The sequence below is a fragment of the Arvicola amphibius genome, chromosome 5 (assembly GCF_903992535.2).
Source record: "Arvicola amphibius chromosome 5, mArvAmp1.2, whole genome shotgun sequence".
NCBI classification, from domain to species: Eukaryota; Metazoa; Chordata; class Mammalia; order Rodentia; family Cricetidae; genus Arvicola; species Arvicola amphibius.
Window position 1 is genome coordinate 57,630,466 of NC_052051.1, and position 14,879 is coordinate 57,645,344.

The 14,879-nt window shown below is 46.5% G+C and overlaps 1 pseudogene; it reads left to right on the forward strand.

Moving 5' to 3' along the window:
• Window positions 1–395: 395 nt before the first annotated feature.
• LOC119815992 lies at window positions 396–535 on the forward strand (annotated as a pseudogene).
• The last annotated feature ends 14,344 nt before the right edge of the window (window positions 536–14,879 follow it).

Below are 14,879 nucleotides of genomic sequence, written 5' to 3' on the forward strand. Positions count from 1 at the left end.
GCAGCGTGGGACTGTGTTATAAAGAAGTGCCCAGCAAGCGGGGGAGGGTGGAGGGAGGAGGGATCGCCAATTAAAATCATAAGCGGGAAGGGGATTCAGGAGAAAACTGTGTCCTGGGGGTGGGGTCTTCAGGAAACCTGTAAGGAACAGAGTCTGGGAGGTGCCCAGTGTGCCATGGTGTTTCATATGGGAGTGTGTGCTCACAGGGACAATGTCTTCTTATCTTCCTTGAAATCTGTCCTAACATCTGGGCAGTTGTACCCAGTCTTAATGTTTACCTTATTCTTAATCAACCTCTTCTTTTTTGGTGGGGAGGAAGCCCCCTTACAAGGTCCCTGCAACTTATCTTCCCTGTGAAGTAAGTATGAATGGAGCTGGGAATTTAGTATTGTCACAGACATCTGACAGGGGAGACACCATGATGACAAAGGAAGTTTGTCCAGGGTGATGAGCTGACCCCTGTGATTTCCCCCAAATTCTGGAAGCCCAGCTACATTATTTGTGGTAGTGGGGATGGTGCTTGCATTCTTTCCTGGGGAAACAAAAGAGAACTTTATATTATTAATTAGATGTGCAAAGATCTAATTACACATCTTTATTTTCTGTCGTCAATCTGTTCGTGTTCCACTGTTTCACTTGCTCCCCAGTTAAAGCATCTCAGATTCTTCTGGTTTGAAAACAGTTTTGATTTAAAAATGGTCAGTGCTAGGGAAACATCTTTTCTGAAAATATTTCTCCACCTTTCACTTTCCCGTCCTCCTTTCTTCTTTCCTGACGGGGTCTCTTTAGTGGGGTGTGAGGGGCCTCAGATCCTCGCACACGGGTGCATCTAAGCCATTTCTGTAGGTAATCGACGCCAACTGAAGATGCCAGTGTTCTCGTGGAGTTTGTTCTGTTCTCTGCTCAAGCAGTAGATGGCCCTGGACCCTGCCCCTGTGCAGAGCATCCTCATGCTACTCAGCCCTCCCAAGCTAAGGGCCACTCTCAGCTCAAGTCCATTGGTCTGTGACATGAATGTCCGTGTTTCACTTAAAATAAGGTTAAAACTTTAATCCTCTATGTGGCGGTGTAGGGAGGTGGAACATCATTGAAGAATTAAGGTAATGATGAGTCTCACCTCAAGGGTGAGCTAGCTATGCTTGCAAAGCCTTGTGACACAACAATATGGCCATGTCTCTAAGCACCCTTTGAGAGAGCTCAATGGAACAATGGTAAAGCAGAGAGCCAAGGCACCAGCAATCAAATCAGCTATTTTTACAACAAGAATACCAGTTGCCCAGTCCTCTATGTAGTTCATTAAAGATCAGAAGTGACCAGTTTAAAGGGTAGATTGAAGGTCATGATCCCAAAGACTTGTAATACCATCACTTGAGAAGTAGAGGCAGGAAACAAGAGTTCAAGGCCATTCTCACTTACATAGAGGTTGAGGCCAGCCTGGATTACTGGACACCTTGTTTCAGAGAGAGAGAGAGAGAGAGAGAGAGAGAGAGAGAGAGAGAGAGAGAGAGAGAGAGAGAGAGAGAGATTCTTTTAGTAAAAATGCATCAGTTTAAAACTAGAACTGTGTCACTACCTCAGGTGGGCAAGGAATGTATTTAATGACTGTTTCTTTGGTTTACTGTGTCTTAGTTGTGTTGCTGCTCTATAGTGTGGTTACAGCTTCGGAATTCTCATTCTGTTCTTCAGTTGCAGTGAGGGAACTTGCAAACCCTTCTTTTTTCCCAGTTGTTGACCATGTCAAGTTCAAATGCCCAGGGCCTAAAGTAAAGCCTCTGAGCCAGAAAATAATCAAACCACCACCACCACCACCAAAACCAATAACCAAATCACCACTACACCACCAAAACCAACAACTAAACCACCACTACCACCACCAAAACCAATAGCCAAACTACCACCACCAAAACCAATAGCCAAACTACCACTACCACCACCAAAACTGTTAACCAAACCATCACCACCACCAAAACCAACAACCAAACCACCACTACCACCACCAAAACCAATAGCCAAACTACCACTACCACCACCAAAACTGTTAACCAAACCATCACCACTACCAAAACCAATAACCAAACTACCAATACCACCACCAAAACTAATAACCAAACCACTACCACCAAACCCCAAGGGAACAAAGCACTACACCAAGGCCTCCTGAATTGCTACCAAGAGAAAGCTGATTGGTGCACAGAAGCCTGGCCCCATGACATCTACAATTAGTGCCACTGCTTCCATCTCTGATTTTACCTCCCAAATCTATCCTTGTGAGATTTTTCTTTTAATCTTGCTTAGTAGACAAGTTTTATTTCCTCAAACCACGATGGGTGCACCTTTTAACAACTGCCTTTGTTGAAGTCCTCAAACCCCAACCAACACCACTGAGAGTCCTCTCCAGTGTTTTGTCCTTTGTCCCCTGCTTTCTTTAAGGAAAGCCTTCCTGGTGGCCTTGCCCATCGAGAGGACCTCTGCCTGCGGGTTCCAGTGCTCTCGGCTGTCTCACCCCACACCTTGTCTGTTTGGACAGCTGTCTTGTAGATTTGTAAGGCCCTCAGGACATGTCTTTGTCCTTCCACATCCAGGAACTCCTTGTGTAAATTCTGGCCATGGCTTTTATTAGTCATTACTGATAAAGATTCTGAAGTAATAACATTTTTTTTTTGATGAGAGAGCAAACAGAGTTTATGAAGTTTTAAGAGCAACCCAACAGGTCTGTGACAGGTAGTGTCGGATGACCCACCTTCTCCATAACCAAGCTATTTATTTATTTATTTATTTATTTATTATTTACTGAGGCAGGGTCTTTCTACAGAGCCCTGGCTATTCTAGAACTTGCTCTGTAGACCAGGCTGGACTTGAACTTAGCGATCTGCCTGCTTCTGTCTCCTGAGTGCTGGGACTAAAGATGTGCACCATCACCGCCCATAATAAAGTTTCTGACTTGCAGCTTAAGATCCAAGCTGTAGCCACATCTATTGGCCCATGAGGCAAAAATGTCTTTTCATTTATCCACTGGAAGGGGACTAAGGACTGGATATTGAATCTTTTAAAATGATTTTGGAATAGCGAGTGTTCTATTGAAAAACTATTTAATTCATCGAGAGATACTTCCTCCAAAGCAGGGAAAAGACCTTGTCGGTCCCGCCCTCCTGTTGGGATTCTGCTCCCACTGGAGTCATTGAATCTGATGAAGAGATTTCCTTACGAGCCAGGTTATGCATTTTCTTTGGGAGACCGTGTTTCCTGGGTGTTAGGGGCTTTTGTATGCATAGTTAAGAGTTCAGAAACAAGTGCACACCTCCTAAGAGTACCACTCCCTAAGAGCCCAAATGGACCACTTCCTTTCAAACCACCACAGCCTCTGAGCTATGTTTGTGCTTCTCTTCCTTCATTTATGATGACCTGTTTTAGGATGGGAGGCTATGGCCTGTTTGTCAAGATGGCGCCACCCTTGAACTACTCCTCCCAGAGTGGCCCAGGTCATGGTGATGGCTTCCCTTGCCGCCTTCAAAAGCCTCCTGGTGGCACTGGCGTGATATTCAGAGAACTGCCCTCAAGGGCTTTGCATTCAAACCCCTGTGGAAAAGCAGCCCCGTGCTCTACAGGAGGGTTTTATAGACACATCCGAGGCAGAGACAGGGCAGCTCTGTGTTCCCTCAGTTCCTGCAGCTGGCCAGAGCCCGTGGGTGCTTTATATTTTCACACCATGTTTCTTTCTGACAACTGGAAAACAACAGGAAAAAAAAAACCCAACCCTGCAATATTGCATGAAAGCCATGGTGCAGCCAGGCCTGAAGGGTGGTTTGCGAGCTGCCGAGCCTCACCAGGAGCTGGCAAGGCTGAGTGTTGTTGGAAAATGTCTGTGTTTCCTTCTAAGCCTTCATCTCCTGCTTTCTGCCCTGAAGGAAAGGAATGAAGCAGGAGAGAGCCCATTTATTCATTTATTTCCCTGACATTCCCTCATCTGCAAGATATAAGCTGCCAGATTTTTTTATGCCCTGCTTTGCTACTGGGCCAGGAGAGAGGAAATTGGAGGTATAGGTGGGAATGATTCCTTGATTTAGAAAGGCAACCATACAGCCAAACAGAATCTTCAGGCCAAGCCTCAGGCTGGCCTCAGGCTTTGTATACAACGACCCTCATTGCCTGGACCAAGAAGTGACTGCCTCGCTAAAACCTGCCTACAGTCAAACAAAAGAAACAGTCATTCCATGTGGTGCATTTTATTTTTGATAGTTACTCAACTACCTAGGGAGCTTGGGAACCTCTGTTTACGCTGCAGCTGGGCTGAACGAGCACAAACACTGGAGTTTCCAACCGCGGCGCTTAGCTCCGGTCTTTGGCTGCAGTGAGTGTAACAGAGACAGCTGTTGATTCACAAGGGCGAGTGTGGATGCGGAACACTGTTGTCTGCTTAAGACATGGAGACTCTCTAAGGATGGGGGCATGCTCCTGGGAATGCTCCGCTCTTGGGGTGTACTCCTTCTCCCATCAGATATATGCGCTCACTGTCTGGGGTGACCGAGGCTAGTTCCTCATCTGAGGCAGGTATGGTATGGCCTCTACTCCACTTGTCGCACTGAGAGAGTGTCACGGTGCTGAGATTCTGTCAAGCAGGGATTTAAACAGTGCTCAATGCCCTGTCCTTTCATGCTTGTCACACTTTGTCTTGGCTAATGGACAGAGGAAGTTGTCAGAATTTTTGAATGGCAAGTACCCCATTCGGTTATTTTATCCAACCTTCCTCATCTGAAGAGCAGTTGCTGCCCATGGGGCAAAGTTCTAACCCCTAAAAGGAAGCTTGCTTTTCTTTTTCGGGTTATAATCTCCCAGCTCTTACCAAAGGCTAAAGTTAGCATGTGCAGAGCTGACAAGATGCGCGTGGGTACCTGGCTGTGGGTATATACACACCAGGCTTCTACTCCAGGATTCGGTTCTTTCGGAGTCAGCGAAATCATATTCTCATACTTTGGCTTCACCTTCAAGCCTCCTTCCCAAGAACAACATGTAACCTTTCAGTTCAGCTGTCCATTAAAACGGGTTGTGATTCTGACCGGGAGGGCAGAGTGACAGAGCGGCCACATTGGGATACGCGTGTTTTCCTTTGAATTAAGAAAGAAGCTAGCGATGAGGTGAAGCTAGTGATCACTAGCACGAGTTTCTGCTTAACTTACGAAGAAGACATTTAGCATTGTCAACTCAAGGAAGATCCAGGCCAGAAGTAATGCTTCTGTCTGATAAACCATGTGGCCCCCTGGGGAGGTGTTGATATGGCTCAAGAAATACTGAACTTACAAACTGATACTCTGGGTTCTTGGAATGTTTCTCCATTATTAGCCGCGTAACTAGCAAGTCACAATCTCACCCAGGCGCTGTTTCCTCCTCTGTCAAGTGTGGATAATAAGGCTTGTCTGAAAACATAACAGGATACACTGAGGTTTGGATACATGGCAGGGGTGTTGGCTACGGAATTACCCATCAAAGTCAAACATCCCATCTCCTTCTAAGCCCAAAACAACAAGCATACCCCCCTCACCCCCCACCCCCACCCTGTTCTGTTACAAGCCCTATTATCTCTCTGATTGAATGGTAGATGAAGGATTTGGTTCTCCTTTAGAGGTTGTGTTGCACAAAAAGAAAGTATGTTTTGAACACTAAGGATTCACTTCAAATGATGAGATTGCCCTAAAAAGGCAGGTTGTGAACAGTGGATGCAGATGGAAGAGAAGCAGTCAACATCAAACTATGGCTCAGGGAACATCCTAGAAGAGAAGGTGGAAGGGTTGTAGGAGCCAGAGGACCAGGAAGTCTGCCGAGAAACAATCTATTCAAGAAATAGCTGCTTAAGCAAGACCCAGTCAGTGGCAACATCAACAGACAGGCTAATGAGGATGTAGAGAATTTTTTTATGGGGTCGGTTGAGGGCTTTGGGTCTCTGGAGCTGTCTCCTCAGCTATGGCTTTCTTGGTTTAGCAGCCACTCTGCCCCTTGACTTTCAGCTGGAAGGGAGCAGGCACTGCTGGGGTTAGTACTGGAATGCCCAGCCATTCCCTGTGAGTTCTCTTAGTCACCCCTGCAAGCGGTTCTGTGGAAAAGATCTCCTGAATGGGGACTCACCATCTGCTTCCTGCTGGGACCTTGACTGATGCAATGGTCAAAATAAGCTCCTCTGTGGGAGGCACAGAGAGGGCCAGAGAAGATAAGGAAGATAAACCTATCTGCTCCCTGCAGCCTTCTGCGTGCTAAGTCCTGGGGGATGTAGTCAGAAAGCACTCAGGCAGGCTCTGCTCTCTGATTTCTCTGGACTACACAGTGCTGCATCAATAGCTCTGCTCTGGACAAGATGGCAAAGCTGCATCTTGTAACAACCCTGCTACTTTATCAGGAGTTCCAACGTGAGGAGCTGAATCTCAGAGAGGTTTAGTGACTTTCCCAAGGTCTCCAGCATGCACTTGCAGAGCTGGGATTGAACTCTGGCTGCCTCTAAAGCCCATACCCTGTTCACCATGACAACAGTTGCTTAGGGCCCCTCTTTAGTCCGTGGCCGGGTGAATTCCTAGGTGGAACGGTCGGTCTTGTTTGTTTTAGTGATGGGTAAGTGTACAGGAAGCCTGGCTGCTTTGTGAGAGAAGGCCGTGCTGATGAGCTTATAAGGAGCTGCTAGATCACCGAGGGGCTGGAGGCAGGCTGCGTGGTCCAGGCACTGGCAGATAAGGATGCTGCCGCCCTTGAGAAGGCTCAGAATGAGGAATTTGGATTCCTAGCTTTCGCTCTCCCCAGTTCTGCAACAAGCTGACTTTGACAGTTGCTAGAGATACCACTTTTGTTCAAGTTCAGGAAAACTTCTCTGCTCTGGTCTAGGTGTCTTGTGAGCCACAAAGGGAATGGCCCTCTTAGGTGGCTGTCTTTATGAGGGGCTCACTCTCTCTGATGCTTCCTAAAGGAACGGGTTAACTTCCAAGCAGAGAACAAACAAACACACTTGCTGACCTACTGTTTTTAGAATTAGGATAGAAACTTTGGGTCCCCCTCCACCCTTCTGAGAGTTGTTCATCAAATCGACCTTCCTGGAAGGGCTGTTCTGGGCAGCAGTAGAGGCAGTGAAAGCAGCAGTGTGCCCGCCCACAGCCCACAGGGCTCCAGGGCAGACCCTCTGGGAGCACACCTGTCACTCCTGGATGGTGGGCACTGCTTGCTGGGATGGGAGCACTGCCCCGTTCTCAGTCAGGACACTGGCTCAACCGGGGCACAAGTCTTGCTGAAGGGGTGGGGACTGTTTGCAATTCTCTTTCAGCCCAAAAAAAGCCATTGCTGCTCCACTGCTAGGATTTCCTTGTAAATTCCAGCGAGCTCCTAACTAGCGAGGCTTTTTTTGTTCCTGCCTCTTTTTCTCCTTCCTCAGTTCCCCTTTTTTTTCTACCTCCCCTTTGCACTTTCATCTCTCCTTCCTGTCTTTCTGAGGACCTCCTTTCTTTCCCTAAAGGGTTGTTTCAGTCAGGGTCAGCTTCTTGCTGTGGAATTCAAGGTTTGAAGGGAGTGTTTGTTTGTAAGGGTACATCTATCTGAGGAAGCCCAGCAGAGTTCCTGACACGTAAGCTGTCATCAGGACACAGAAAGGTCCTGACCCCAGGAATTCAAATGACAAAATTATGAACAAGTGAAACTTGGGTTTCTGGAAACTTTGGGGGAGTTCGATAAAACTCACTAATTTTATCTGTGTCTAGTGACAAGGAAGGCAGGATAGAGAGAGTCAGGCCAACTGTGGCAACAATTGCCACACCAAAACCTGTTTTGCTTTAAGTGGGTTTACTTAACTACTATGATACATTTTAGAAATATACAGTGAACAAAAGCACATTTCTTAGTATTTAAAAATTCCTGGCATGCTTGTCTTCAGGACTCACAGACAATAAAGCAATATTCCCAGGAATTCTCAGAAACTCAAAAAGGTATGATTATCTTAAACACACTTCTGTCTTCATAGTCTGTTATTTGGGTAGTTAAGATTCATGTTCAAAACATGAACTGGACTAAGGTTAGCAATACTTACGAAGGAAGACCTCCCCCTTTTCATGGAATTCAAACACAGTGGGATTTTGAGCTCTCCTCATCCCTCAGCTTTGTAAAGAGCCAGGTAAGGAAGGACTAGGGGAGCCCAGGTTGGCTGTCCAGTCGGGTAGCTCATTTCATGGGCTTTAGTCCTATAGACCAATCCATCCCCATGTCTGACCCGCGATGCAGGATTTTCCACAGTCCAGATCGAGAGTCAATGAGAGAAGTGAGAGGCTATTGCCAGGAATTTTTATTTGTAGAGAAATCTCTTGAGACGCTCTTCTCCATCCCCACCCTACCCGGGTATCCATCCCATTGTGTTTGGCCCAACATCTCTACAATTCGGTCCAAAAAAAATGGGCGAGTCTCTCCCCCAAAGGCTTTATAACTTTAAGTGAAGTTAGTTCTAGAGCTGAGTGTCTGTCTCCCACGCCGCCATCTGGTAGGGACACATGGTATCCCATGAGTGAAGCACCTGCAGAGTATCAGCAGGGCTGGGACACTCACCCTGACATCACCTGGCACACGCGAAGAGCTGGACGCCCTGGACCTGTGAGCTCAGTTTCCAGGGCGGAAAGAGGTAGATTGCTTGTGTGTATTCGGTCCAAAAAAAAAAAAAATGGCTGCTCCAAGCCTGACCCTGTTGGAGACTTGGTGTTAGGGGAGGTGATGTCACTTTGCTTCCTGCAGCTGCTACAGTCTGAGGAGTCACTCCAACTCCAAAATCCCTGAGAGGAGCAGCAGCTGAAAGACAGCGTGTGTGGGCTTCTGGACCGGAGAAGCGCTTGCACCCGGTGGCAGCAGCAGAAAAGCCACGAGGAAAATAGCAAGCGAGTTAATGGCGGGGCTGGGAGCTGCTGGGCAACCTTGAAGAGAGGTGGCATCTCTCCACACACTAGGCTAGTGCTGAAGTCGCTCTTGAGTCTGAGTGGCCAATATAGATAGATCTACGTGCTCGTTCTCAGCAAAGGTTAGAAGGTGGAAATACTACTACTGGGTTAGTTTTAAAATTTCTCTCTCTCTCTCTCTCTCTCTCTCTCTCTCTCTCTCTCTCTCTCTCTCTCTTTCTCTCTTCATGAGTGGTGCTTGTGTATGCTTGTGTGAGTGGGGGTGGAAGGTCAGGATTGGGTATCTTCCTCAATTCCTCTCTACTTTATACACTGAGGCAGAGTCTCTCACCCGAACCCTCATCTCCACCAAACTCAATACACAACCTAGCCAGCTTGCTCCAGTCTTGGCCTCCAGGATGCCCTGAAATGCCCAGCTGACATTTACTTGGGTTTCGGGGACCCTACCATTGGTCCTTGCTGTCGCACATCAAAGACTCTTCTACTGAGATGTCTCCCTAACGCAAATTTGGAAGTTTCTGTTGCTTTTAGGATGACTTTGCTATGAGCGGGGCGTTTCTCTCAACTGGCTGCTCACTGAATCTCAGAAGAACAGTCAGTGTGTGCTAATAACCAACCCAAGTGAAAGTGTGTTCAAACACATGGGATAGCTGCCAAAAAACCCTAAGACCCAAACTTTCTGACATATGAACATTAGCGCACAAAGCAATTTAAAAGCCCACTGCTCTTGTGTCAATCTGGTGCTTTGTGAGTGAATTGGAGTGTGTCTAACAATCTGCCGCTTTCTGTAGAGTCCAGTATTCTTGTGCGTCTCTAGCATGTCCCATTGCAGTTAGGGGGGACAAAGCCAGATTGCCTTTCTTGTCACAAAGCCCTTTTCTCCATCCCCCCATTTGCCATTCATTAATTGGGTAGTACTTGAATCCATTTATCCACCCACTTACTTAGTCATACCTTGTACTAAAAACGTGTGACTGTCTGCTGCAGTGACCAGCGCTGGTGGAAGGACCGACAGCAATGAAGTGTGCTTTCGTCTTTGAGATCCTCACCGTCCTGTTGAACTGAGGCAAATGGCAGCTGAAGGTGCAGAGCCTTCGGTTGGCCTGTGGAGTTAGGAAACTCTCGATCCTTGGGGAAGAGACTTTCTTATTGCTGAGGATACCTGACTCAAGCCACTAAAGGGAGGAGGGGCTTATTTGGGCCCATGGTTTGAGAGTGTAGCAGGCCAGTACATGACAGAGAAGGCGTGGGGCAGGTGGATCCACGGAAGGGGCTGTGTGTGACTGAGAGTTTTTATCTTTTCACATCTCAACAGAACAGGGAGTAGAGACAGGATACGAAGTGGGGTTAGGCTATCAGCCCAATGATCAACATTACAGAAAACTATCGCCCCCTTCAGTTGGACTCCAACTTAGAGAGGTTCCCTATAGCCTACCCCAAACAGAACAATCAACTGGCAACCAAGCATGGAGGGGGCAGGGGGCGGATTTCACAGCTAGACTATAACAGTCATCAAGGGGATGAGGTCTACATGAACATGGCCTGCTCTAAAGAGGAGCCAGACTAGCTGGTCTTCCAGGGCAGGACTCCTGGGGACACCAGACGATCACAGTGGGTATGGTGGTTTGAAGGAGAAATGACCCCTATGTTTTCAGACATTTTAATTATTGGTGCCCAGTTAGTGGCATTGTCTGGGGAGGTTTAGGAGGTATAGCCTTGCTAGAAGAGTATGTCACTGGAGGTGGCTTTGGGAGTGAGGCCTCATGACATTCCAGTTTGTGCACACCCAGCTTCTTGTTCTGTGTTATGTCCACTGCCTGCTACCTCCACCCTGCCCTTATGGACTTTGATCCTCTGGAACCACAAGCCAAAATAAATTCTTCTTTCTATGAGTTGTCTTGGTCATGGTGTTTTATCACAGCAACAGCAAAGTGGCTGACATGGTGGGTCTAAGACAAAGAACCGTGCTGCCTAGGAGGAAAAGTGGAAGGAAGACCGTGTATCAATTCCATGACAACTACATATCACACAGACTTGCTGTAATGCTTGGCATGTGGCAAATGGCTTATTAATGCTGTATCAGAATGTTAAAGGGGTAATAAATGTTGTGGTTTGAATATGCAATATACCAGGGGACATTCTTTTCAGACCTTGGTCCCCAGCTCAGCTTGGTAATTATGGCACATAGAAAGGTCAGGCCTTGCTGACCAAGGAATGCCTTGAGGTGACTTCAAAATAAAAGAGCAAAAGTAAGAGTAGATTTTTGCCATTATATGTCCTTTGACTTTGTTCCTGTGTAGAAACAAACTGTTAATAATTTTCTTTCTTATGTTATATTGACAACAACAACAGCAACAGCAACAGCAACATTATCAACAGTAATAGCAATAACAATAGCAATAGCAACATTATCAATAACAATAACAACAACATTATCAACAACAGCAATAGCAATAACATCAACAATATCATCAACAACAGTAACAACAGCAGCAGCAACAGCAACATTATCAACAATAATAGCAATAACAATAGCAATAGCAACAACAGGAACAACAAACCGCATCAACATCAAGAAATCCAAACACTTCATTTCAAACTCCAGACTTTTGAAAAAGCTCTGTGAACTGAACCCAGGACCTCCTGCATGCTAAGCAACTCCTCTACCCCTGAGCTACAGCCCCAGTTCTCCAAATCTCCAAAAACCCCCACTGTCTGTCTGTGGCACCATGGGGAATCTCACTAAGGTGACTGTTCTGCTGTGTATCAGTGTTCAGGTGCCAGGACTTGATGTTATGGTTCTGAAGTCACAAAGTCTTCTGTCTTTTCTAGTTTCAAGGAAGCTTGGTGAGGTTTGGAGAATGATGGGTTCTTGAAGACGAGGCAGCAGGCTTGGGGCCCAGGGACATCAGCTCCCTCTGGAGGAAGGTGGACTACTCTTCTTAATAATTTTGTAGTCTCAGTCTATTCTCAGGAGTTCTCCAGAAGATAATTCTTTCCTAATTTCACCTCAACACACATTTTCCTGGTATCCTTGGCAACATCATAGGCATGTCAGGCACATCATCCCAAGCATCCTCAGAACAGCCTTGTATGATTGGCATTACTCCCTGTACCTTGGGCCGAGGAAGTTGAACCTAGAGAGGCTGGACTCAGAATTGTAAGTCTCAATAGCATCTAGGCCTGTCTGGTCCTAAATTTTGCTTTTCTGCTATACCTGGAACATAGATTATATCGGTAAATTATCATGCGTTGTTTGAGCTCACTGAGAAACTGGCTCTCAAAACCACATTGCCCATTCCTCCCCTTTCAGACACCAGCATGTTGGGGTCAATGACCTTTAAGGTCCCTATCTGGGAATGGGCTGCCTCCCTGACTTTGTGACTGGGTGGAAAGAGAGGAGAGCAAAACAGCCTCAAAATAAAACATTGTATCCTTGAGAACAGTTAGAGAGTAGATCAAAGCTGTTTGGAAAGTTTCAGAGTTCTTTAGTGCTCTCTGAGCCTCGAGTGACGGCCATGTGTCTTCTGAGGCCCTAAGAAAGCTGATAAGGAAACCATATTTGCCAGAGCTGTCCAGAACAGGGAAGCGGAGGGGCCTCAGTTCTTGATTCATTTAGCCAGTGGAGCAGAAGTGTGCTTCAGGAGCTTCAGGCTTCTGTGTATTTGTTTACAGTACTGGGGTTACATGAAAATGCTAAGTGACCCTTCTCCTTTGTGCTCCATAAATGCATGCCTGCTTGTGTGTGACACCCCCGGCCTGTTTCCACCTCTGTGGTATTTAATCATTGCTCAGTCTCTGATGAGGCTTCTGTTGTTAGTAAGAGGGTCCAGCCCTCCTCTAGTTCCCAGTGTCTCTAGTTTCTCTATAGCTGGAGCGATACAGGCTTGGTCTGACTCTTGGCTGCAACATTTTCCAGTGTTTTCAAAGCAAGTTGTTCTGTGTTAATCAGTAGCTTTAGAAAACTAAGAAATGCCTGTTTTTTGTTTTTTTTTTTTTTTTCCCTTGGAGTGCAGGTGAATCAGAAGGGCAATGTGTGAATCTTCACAGCTCTGTCCAATCTGTGGACGGCCTACAAACTCATGGGATGAACTGCCTTGACCCTTCAGGGCATGAAACGAAGTTGCTGTTGCCATGCATGAAATTCCAGATAAATGCTCCTTTTTATTTATCCCTTACAATAATTTCATAATTAGTGAAATTATTTTGAAAGCCACTGCTAGAACCTTTTGACAAACAAGGTTTTCCGACACGAGGAATTCAATAACTTAGCCACTCTCGTACCACGGGGTTGAGGGGACCAGGATTCGGGGTCAGCTTGTCCAGCCCAAAGCTTCTGTGCTGCCACCAGTTCATGCCGTCAAGTGACACCCCGGAGCTATGGGGCAGGCTAGGCTGCCAAGGCCCTTTGCACAGACGCCATTCATTTCATGACTATATCACTAACTGGCTGCGTAAACTCTGGGTTCGCTCCTCGGCCCTTCTGTGTGTGTCCCCTTCAGATGGAGGCTCACGTTAGTGATCATTTCATGTTACAACGGTGAAGACTGATACATAAATAGAAATTTCTCTGATTCAGAATAGTAGCGGATACGTACAAGTTCCACAGAATATCAGCGGTCACTCACTACCTGAAGTCCTCTGACCCCTTCCTCTGAGCGCTTACCTTTCTGTTACACTACCTCGTTTCTCTTGGATAAGAGAAGAAGTGAACTGTTTTGTTATTCAACCGATTTCCCAGGGAGACTGAGGCCTAAACAAAGTAAGAGCCTTGGCTCTTCGAATGCAGGATTTTTAAAAAATCCTCCCGTGCCAAGAGGTCTTTCCTACTCATGCTTCATTCTGAAAAGTCAAGAGCAGCCCAGCTGGCTTTTCCTCACTCACCTGTCGACGATGGGACCAGCAACTGACAGGTGCGCTGAAGGCCACTCAGAGATTCATTATGTATGTATCTTGTGGCCCTGGGGATCGAACCCAGGACCTTGCTCACCCGCTAGGCTACACCATTAGTCCTTATTAATTTTGACCTCCAAGGCCTTTTACACCCTGGGTAAGCATGTCTCTCCCAAGCTATGTCTATAGTCCTCTTCCAATTTTGGTTTTGATACTGAGATGACAGTCTCATTACGTTTCACACGTTGATCTTAAATTTACTCTGTAGCCCAGGCTAGACTTGAATTCAGCATCCTCCTACTTTAATCATCCAAGCGGTTGTGGAGTTGTGAGTGGGACTGCAGGCCACCAGGTCCAGCCCCTGTCTACTTTATAAGCCTTACTCTTGCCAAATTGTCAAAATTCCTTCTGACCTTTGTGTTGAGTTCTCTGAGGATGAAGACACCTTTAATAACACGTCTGCCCTCACAGAACTGGCAATGATGGGATCTCATGAAGGAATTAATGAGGTCCCATTCAGAGCCCCACAAACATGGCTGTTGTCACAGACTGAGCTATTCAGGACAGTGTCAGGAGAGAAGGGCCTGCGTTTTATCGGGCATTTGCTTTTCTCACTAAAGCAATATTTTTTACAATGGCAGAAAGTCAATAATATCTATTCTCAGTACTTTCTCAAGTTGGCCTAATAAATTAAAAAAAAAAGGCTATTGGGTCAGTCTGGGATAGGTGCCCAACTTACCTTTCTCCTTGGTGCTGCAGTTTGCCAGAGGGGCTCTGGAACGCTTTCAGCCCAGAACCACAGTTTATCTGGCATGGCTCTGTGACCTAAACCCCTGGCTGGATTTCATCCTATCCCGTTACATCATCGTGACTAATTTTTTCTTGAAAATATGTTGTTTGCCTCCGGCATGTGCTAGCTGACTTGGACTTGCAAAGCTCTGTCCTGGATTGAGCTACTGATGCTGGCGTCCTTTCTAAAGAGCAGGGGCGCTATTTCCTTGAGGCTTCTTTGAGAAGGGGACAGCTAAGTGCTCTAGAAGGAACATTCTGTCTCTTAAACGGAAATTCCACATGCAGCCTCTCTCA